The following is a 9539-nucleotide window of genomic DNA, read 5'->3' as shown; positions in this document are numbered from 1 at the left end:
CCCTTTTAGAACAGGTAAATAATAGTACATAGTGAGTAACAGTAGTAAAAAAATATAGAGAGAGATGGAGTCAATAAAATATAAAACCTTTGTCACATATAACAATTGAAATTACATATGCAGCAGCAGCTTTGCCTTTAAATGTGAGTGTAACTCTAAAATAATAAAAAAAATTTTGTGTGGTTTATAAAGTAGACTTATTGTTGAATGAGAGAAATATGATGTTCAATCCATTTTGAGGAAAATAAAAGGTAAGGTATCTTATTTAAAAATCTTTCCAAGGAAGCTGTTCAACATTTAACGATAACAGCCACTAGTGATAGAATATGACATTTTTCATATAATTCACAGGAAAGTAACAAGATCTTCAGTCAGAATTTTCTAATTTCTAACACAACCCAGAAACAATGTATGTCAAAAATCACAAGTGAAGACAAAATGGGTTCAGTTTTGGAATATGAATGGTATTGGTCATATGAAATAAATTTCACAAAATAAAATATCCAATAGAACTATTCTTTTTGGTTGGCATTCTTAACAATAAATCTCTCGGTCTCAGTTTCTTTTTAAAAAATAAGCTGGTTATTCATACAAAATAAGACAACATAAGGGAAGGCACACTGTAAAAGAGGCATAAAGCAAAGCACAAATGAAAGTTCTAAATGTAAAACACTGCACAGCCATTGCACATATTAAATGTTCAATAAATACCTGAGTTAATGATTGAGGCATTGCAAGTAGTGAAGGGTGAGGCACTTGGCCTGAACTGCCACACAAGGACTGTTTTTTTCACTATGACAATGGTTTGGCTGACAATATATTTTTTGTGTGAATGTTTTCAATGTAAACAGTATTATCTATTATGACAATCTATCTTATTCACCATTATTTAGTATTATTTCCAGTATTCAAATTCATTTTCAATAGATATTCATCATAATCAAACCTATTCAATGAAAAAAAGCACAAGCTCCAGTACAAATCCAAGATAAGAGTCTACACCAGTATTGAGAAAGAGACATCATAAAAAACAGTACATAATACGTGAAAGTGATTACACTGAAGATATCGGTGGTCATAGAATGAAGAATTCTGGGCCTCTACTTCATTCATCTTTCTACCACCTATAGCAGATACTGTGAGAGATAGGTATTGCAGAATACCTGTCTCAAAAACCTTTTAACCCTTTTAGATGTACCTTCTTATAATGCAAAAATGGGAAACTAAAATGACACTTCTCAGACTCCCCTGCAGCTAAATTTCCAAATGCAATTTAGACCCAGATGTAATTTAGACTTGGATAGCAGAATGAGATAGAGACCACTCTTCCACTGCTTCAAGTACTTTGGCTGGCAAGCCTGGTGGTAGAGGTATTTGGATTTCTACTACAACGGTAACAGAAGTTGTAGTGATTGATTGGTCCCTCGTTTCATAGCTGTTAAGAGAGTGAATCCACTCTGTTGGCATGGATGACAGAGGGTGTGATTTTAGAACCAACAATTGTGGTGGTGGCTTTCTGATCCTTGGACTGCTTCTGAGGCTGTGTGTACTGGCGACAACAGTTAGGCTGATTCCCAACCTGAAGGAGAAGTCCCCCACGTGCCGGTCATGGCACAGGATGCAACCCCCTTGACAAGCCAGCTCTATGCTCTTTGTCAGAGACTCATTCCTGGAAGCTTGGCCCAAAGCCTGTATTCCAGCTCTTCTAATAAAATGGAAAGCATCCAGTTTCCTGTGTTAAATCTTGTTCTATTTAAACTAACTCAGATGGTTTCTGGGTTTTGCAACTGAAACTTGACTAATACAGCAGTCATGGTCCATGTATATGCAGACAGAATTGCTCTGACTTTATGAAGAATTACAGGCACATTGCCTGAACATACCAAACTTATATTTGTGGTTTGGTGGAAATGCATTCTCTGCCGAGCCTGATCTACCTTCCTCAAGCCGATTTTGCACTTTCTGGTCTTTCCTCCCACAACACACATGTTCCTACCTTCACTATCATAATTATTATAATGTATTCCGTTTCCGTCTGCATGTCTGCTTCCCAAATAGACTTTTAAAAGGCATGGTGTCTTTAAATCTCTATATTCCCTATGGCTGGCTTATTTAGAGTAGGTCCTCAATAGCACTGGTGGAAAAAAGAGAGGAAAAGAAGGATCGTAAATCAAAAAACTGGATTGAATTCATTATTTTGAAAATCCTCTCAGGATGAAAGCAATCTAAGTGATCATCAACTGATGAATGGATAAAGATGTGTGTGTGTGTCTGTATATATGTATGTATATACATACATATATACAGACACACATTCACATATATATATATAATGGCCTATTAGCCATAAAAAGAATGAAATCTTGCCATTTGTGACAACATGGATGGATACAGAGGGTATTAAGCTAAGTGAAATAAATCAGACTGAGAAAGACAAATGCATATGATTTTACTTATATGTGAAATCTAAAAAAGAAAACAAACGAACAAGCAAAACAAAACAGAAACAGACTCAAAGTTACAGAGAACAAACCAGTGGTCATCCGTGAGGAGGGAAGTGGGGGGATAAGTGAAATAGGTGAGGGACATTAAGAGGTATAAACTTCCAGCTCTAAAATAAATAAGTCACAAAGATGTAATGTACAGCATAGGGAATATAGTCAACGATACTGCAATAACTCTGTATGGTGACAGATGGCAACTAGACTTATGGTGATCATTTTGTAATGTATAAAAATATAGAATCACTATGCTGTACACCTGAAACTAATAGAATACTGTATGTCAATTATAATTTAATAAAAAAGTAAAAATAAAAATTATCTCAGGGACAACCAGAAACTAACAAATCATAACCATCACATTTTAGTCTATCCACTGTCCAAAAAACTGTGGCCAAGTTTCACCTTTTATTTTTTCTTCAATTTGTTTTCACAGACAAGGGAGCCCAAAGAGACCTCTCTCTGGGCTACTGGAAAACAGAATTCCAGTATTTTTTTTTTTAATTTATTTATTTTTGGCTGCATTGGATCTTCGTTGCTATGCATGGGCTTTCTCTAGTTGAGGCAAGCGGGGGCTACTCTTTGTTGTGGTACTCAGGCTTCTCATTGCAGTGGCTTCTCTTGTTGTGGAGCATGGGCTCTAGGCATGCAGGCTTCAGTAGTTGTGGCACGTGGGCTCAGTAGTTGTGGCTTACAGGCTCTAGAGCGCAGGCTCAGTAGTTGTGGTGCACGGGCTTAGTTACTCCACGGCATGTGGAATCTTCCCAGACCAGGGCTCGAACCCGGGCCCCGGGCATTGGCAGGTGCATCCTTAACCACTGTGCCACCAGGAAAGCCCTAGAATTCCAGTATTTCTTCTGATCATTTCTCAATGCTAACTTTTAGGAATCTTACTTCTATTTCCAATATATCACACCACAAAAAGAGTCTTCTGTATTGGATGTAAAATTGACTTCTACATCTAATAATGACTTACTAAAGCTTACATTTTATTTAAGTCCATAAATTTTATAGATACAAACAGAGCAGAATTTGAGTAAGTTTGGGTGGATAATTTATTACACAACAGGGTTGAAAAAAATCATAAATATAAGCTATATTTTTAAACCTAATAGAAATTTTAGAAAAAAATATACTACCAAAATAAAAACTCACTGGATGATCTTAATAGAGAACGACAATGATAGAGGAACAAAATTAGTAAACTGAAAGATGGATCAACTAAAATTATCTTATCTGAAGAACAGAGAATTAAAAAGATTTTTCTTGTAGTGAACAGACTCTCAAGGACCTATGGCACAATATAAACAGAAAAAGCTAACAGTCATGTCATCAGAGTCTCAGAATGAAAAGGAGAGTTTGGTGCAGAAAAATATTTGAAGTGATTAATGAATGAAACTTTCCCAAATTGGGCAAAAGACATAAACATACAAATTCAAGGTAATCTATACGTTAAATAAATGGGAATAATTAAATTATTGCACATTGATTTGATGAAATGGAATATAACCATCATAAAATAGTGTGCAATTATGCATGTAAATATGGAATAGATTTTTTAATGTAAACATGAAATTTGTTTTATTAGAATAGTGAGATTATAGGTATTATTTGGGAGGCAATCTTTCTTCAATTTTGTGACATTATTTTTACAATAAAAAAAAAGAAGGAATATGCCAGTACCTTGGCATTTATTTATTGAGGTATCACATCAAAGTATTCTGTTTCCCACACTACAGAGAAAAGATAAAACATCAGTTAATTACTGGAGAAACATAGCTTCTACACTCAACTGTACATCCGTATGGATGATATCATTGGCCCAATGACACCCAAATTGCAGTGAAGACAGAAGCTTATAACACCCAGACACTATAGGGTTATGACAAAATACCCTTTAGAGTTCCCAAAATAGTTTCAGGAGTATTGACAGCTTTACTGGAAAATATGTTTCCTTAAGATGGATAGTCATGAGGCTAACCAACTCCAGATTACTACTGTTTGTTATTAAACATCTGCTTTTTCTTTATCTATGGCTTTCTCTCTACTTTCATGGAAAAGGGAAAATAATATGCTTAGACTTTGCCTAGAAGTGTTGATTATTGTATTAACAACTAGGAACATTTCAATACATAAAATTATTCAAGTTTCATATCACATCCTTTTTCATTAACCATATTCCCAATAGGCTTATATAATTAAAAGCAGTGTCAAGCCAAGCCCTAATGTCTACAAACTCATGGAACAATTGTCCAAATTTCTTCCTCTTAAAGTTTTATTTTCTGATTTGGAAAATAGGACTTACCGAGCCAACCTTTCATTAAATACTAAATTCTTCTCAGCCAACTCCCAGGGTGGGAGGTAATTTTATTGCAGTATATCAATAGCAATACACATGGAATTTGCAGAAATTTGTGGGCAAGCCGCACAACTATCTCATAGTTCACTGCACCAATTTTTTATCTCACCAGCTAAATATACATATCCCCCCACATCCAGGCTAGAGTTCCCCTCCAGAGGCTGACAGGAAAAAAAGGAAGAAATATTGTATAGCACACCTAAACCTAAAAACTCAAAGCATGTTAAAACATCTTATTTTTCACAGCAATTTACTTTGTGTTCCCTCAAAATCCTAATTATCAAGAGTGCAGTATCAATTTCTAAAAGATTCAGAACTAACTTCTTTTGAGAATTAATGAGTTCATGTTGCAAAGACTGCTGTCCTTGTGCAAGTAACTTAAATCCTTAAGCCTTAGATTTATCATCAGTAAGTGTAGCTGTGAGTAAGAATTAAGAAAAATGGAAACAATGAATACAATGACTTCTGGAAATTTGACTATGAGGTGAGGCAATGGCTAAGAGAAATATGATGTGAAAGAGTTCTTTTTTTAGGGTGTTTGTGTTTGTAAACTGGGAAAGTCTTGAGAATGCTTAAAAAGCTGATAAGGAAAGATCCAAAAGAAAGTGAGTGGAGGACACAAGTAGAAGAAGGAATAACAAAAATGACAAGATTTTTCCTCTCTAAAATCCAAATTCTTCTTGACACCTGCATTCGGATGTCTCAAAAACATTTCAAATGTAATATATTAAAAACTGAGTTTTTCTCTCTCCCCTGCAGTGGTTTCCTTCTCGAAAGACATCACCATCCAGCCATTCAGACAATCCAGTAACAGAGGAGTCAGGCTTGACACCTCTCTCTCAGCCACCCCTACACTCAATCCATCATAAGAATCTCTCGAATTATTTCATTTCTGTCCACAACCCCATGAGACTCTAGTCAAGACAATCACTCGTTCATCTAGACTACACAGCAGCTTCCTGTTATCTAGCCCTTTATGAGCTGTTCTCCCACTCTGTAGCCACAAAATCCAATTTTGTCACCTCACAGCTTAAAACCCTTCAGTGACTTTTCATTGTTTGCAGATTGAAAGCCAAATCATTAGTATTGCCTACAAAGCCCTTTTTCTGTTTCAAGCCTCAGTTGACAGCAAGTTGCTCCTCACTCTTTCTGCTGTAGCCTCATATTATCCGACTGGCCTTTGTACCTGCTGTTCCTTCTACTGGGACCTCTCTTCATTCCTTACTCCCTATTCATCCTTTAAACCGAAGCTCATAACCATTTCCTCAATGAAGCCTTAGCAAACCTGGCAAGTCAATCCAGCTCCAGAACCATATTTTTCTCCCTTGTGGAAACTCCTTTAGAAGTGATTCTACATGTATTCTTGTGTGTATCTGAGTGTGTGCCTATCTGTCTCTCAAGCTCTAGGAGAGCACAGATCCAGCCTGATTTTGTTCACTGCCATGTGGAAAATGTCCAGTGACACTTAGGTAGTACTCAATAACCACCTGCTAAATAAATAAATATATTTCTATAATAACCCTATGAAATGTGTTCAGTTGGTATTTTGCTGTTACTGCTGTGTTTTTGTTTCTTACTGATGATAAATCTAAGGCTTAAGGATTTAAGTTACTTGCACAAGGACAGCAGGCCTCACTGGTGGCCCAGTATTTGGATACATCTCTCCTTAGTTCTTGAACTAATGCCTTTTCCACTCTGCCACAATGCCTCGTAAATTCAGTAAATTTCCAATCGAATGTACAGCTCAGTGACTATTTAGACTAATTCAAAGTTTGGGTGTACCTCCCTCATGGTTCCACCTGCATTTTGTTTTATATCACCACCTTCAACTCATGATCTACCCCTGAGAACTGTGGTTTTTCTGTCAGAGCTTTCCAATAGCACTTACAGTGAAACATTTCACTATAGCTTGATAATTTGTGTTCCCTCAAAATTCTAATTATCAAGAGTGAAGTATCAATTTGTAAAAGATTCAGAACTAACTTCTTTTGAGAATTAATGAGTCTAAATTAGAGATTATCTTTAATAAAACTGCTAATTCACATTAACTGTGTCACACTCAGTCCATTAAATTCTACATGTACCATAGATAAATTAGTCTTAGCCAGAAGTTTCTGAGAAAGCAATTTAGAATATGCTTAAATTGAAATAAACTATGTCATTTGTCCACTTTAACAACACAATGCACTCAGAGTACACTGAAATGCCAAGTATTCTGGAACCATAAGATTTGGCATATTCATTACTACCATTTTCCAAAGATGTAAAGTGCTATAAAATACATTGAATATTGAAGCTATAATAAATACCCTTCCTCCCAACATCAGCTCCACCAAACTGCCACATCATGTCTCATTATAAACTGACTATGGCATCCAAGGACCTCTACCTCATTAAGGTCTCCTCTGCTTTTATTTTCTGCACCAGACATTAGACACTTAAGCAATTTCTACCATGTCTTATTCATGACTGTATGTCATTCTGTGGAAATTTCCAACATTGTCTTGGACTCAGAATCAAGGAAAAATGGAAACCTCATTACTGAGTTCAATTGTGAGCACCGTGTAGGAACTCTAAATATATCATTTTATTTAATCCTCACAAAAGCCCAAGAGATCAATATCTCCATATTATGGAAGAGAGAGGGCCAGGAATGATCCCTGATCAACAAGAGTCCAAATGTACTTATTTCTAGTAAATTGAGAGTTTGGGAACTTTTCCAGCAAGAGGGAAGAAGTGTTCGAACTCTGCATATAGGACTGGTTTGGCTTCTTCAAGACCAAATGAGTCCAGTTCTTAATCAGTGCCATCTGATGAAAAGAGCAGTTTGACCTTCTTTATCAGTTTTATATTGCTTCTTACAAAGTCTCACTTGCTGGGGGATATAAGAAAGACACAGAAATATTAATACTATGATTTCTTTATGAAAATGGTATCACAAGACAAATTTTAGTTTGGCAATAAGTGTCTAGCATCTATTTTTCATAGTAAAATCATCAACAAATGTCTATTTGTTGTAGCCCACCAGACCAAACAAATGAAGAGGAAATAGGCAGTCTACCTGAAAATGAATTCAGAGTAATGACAGTAAAGATGATACAAAATCTTGGAAATAGAATGGAGAAAATACAAGAAACATTTAACAAGTAGCTAGAAGACCTAAGAGCAAACAAACAATGATGAACAGCACAATAAATCAAATTAAAAATTCTCTAGAAGGAATCAATAGGAGAATAACTAAGGCAGAAAAACAGATAAGTGATCTGGAAGATAAACTGGTGGAAATAACTACTGCAGAGCAGAATAAAGAAAAAACAATGAAAAGAATTGAGGACAGTGTTAGAGGCATCTGGGACAACATTAAACGACCCAATATTCAAATTATATGGGCCCCGGAAAAAGAAAGGGACTGAGAAAATATTTGAAGAGATTATAGTTGAAAACTTCACTAATATAGGAAAGGAAATAGTTAATCAAGTCCAGGAAGCACAGAGAATCCCAAACAGGATAAATCCAAGTTGAAACACACCAAGACACATATTAATGAAACTATCAAAAATAAAATACAAGGAAAAAATATTAAAAGCAGCAAGGGAAAGCAAAAATAACATACAAGGGAATCCCGACAAGGTTAACAGCTGATCTTTCAGTAGAAACTCTGCAAGCCAGAAAGGAGTGGCAAGACATATTTAAAGTGATGAAAGGGAAAAAACTACAACCAACATTACTCTACCCAGCAAGGATCCCATTCAGATTTGACAGAGAAATTAAAACCTTTACTGATAAGCAATAGTTAAGAGAATTCAGCACCATCAAACCAACTCCACAACAAATGCTAAAGAAAATTCTCTAGGCAGGAAACACAAGAGAAGGAAAAGATGTACAATAACAAACCCCAAACAATTAAGAAAACGGGAAAAGGAACATACATATAGATAACTACCTTAAATGTAAATGGATTAAATGCTCCCACCAAAAGACATAGACTGGATGAATGGATACAAAAACAAGACCCTTATATATGCTGTCTACAAGAGACCCACTTCAGACCTACGGACACATACAGACTGAAAGTGAGGGTACAGAAAAATATATTCCATGCAAATGGAAATCAACAGAAAGCTGGAGTAGCAATTCTTATATCAAACAAAATAGTCTTTAAAATTAACACTATTACAAAAGACAAAGAAGGACACTACATAATGATGAAGGGATCAATCCAAGAAGAAGATATAACAATTGTAAATATTTATGCACCCAATATAGGAGCACCTCAATACATACGGCAAATACTAACAGCCATGAAAGGGGAAATCCACAGTAACACAACCGTAGCAGGGGACTTTAACACACTACTTTCTGAGAAAGCAATTTAGATCATCCAAAATGAAAATGGACAATCATCCAAAATGGACAGATCATCCAAAATGAAAATAAATAAGAAAACACAAGCTTTAAATGACACATTAAACAAGATGGACTTAATTGATATTTATAGGACATTCCGTCCAAAAACAACAGAATACACTTTCAAGTGCTCAAGGAACATTCTCCAGGATAGATCACATCTTGGGTCACAAATCAAGCCTTGGTAAATTTAAGAAAATGGAAATCATATAAAGATCTTTTCTGACCACAATGCTTTGAGACTAGATATCAATTACAGGAAAAAGTCTGTA

The sequence above is a fragment of the Phocoena sinus genome, chromosome 3 (assembly GCF_008692025.1).
Source record: "Phocoena sinus isolate mPhoSin1 chromosome 3, mPhoSin1.pri, whole genome shotgun sequence".
Lineage (NCBI taxonomy): Eukaryota > Metazoa > Chordata > Mammalia > Artiodactyla > Phocoenidae > Phocoena > Phocoena sinus.
The sequence above is the reverse complement of the archived record's forward strand: the minus strand, read 5'-3'. Positions refer to the sequence as shown.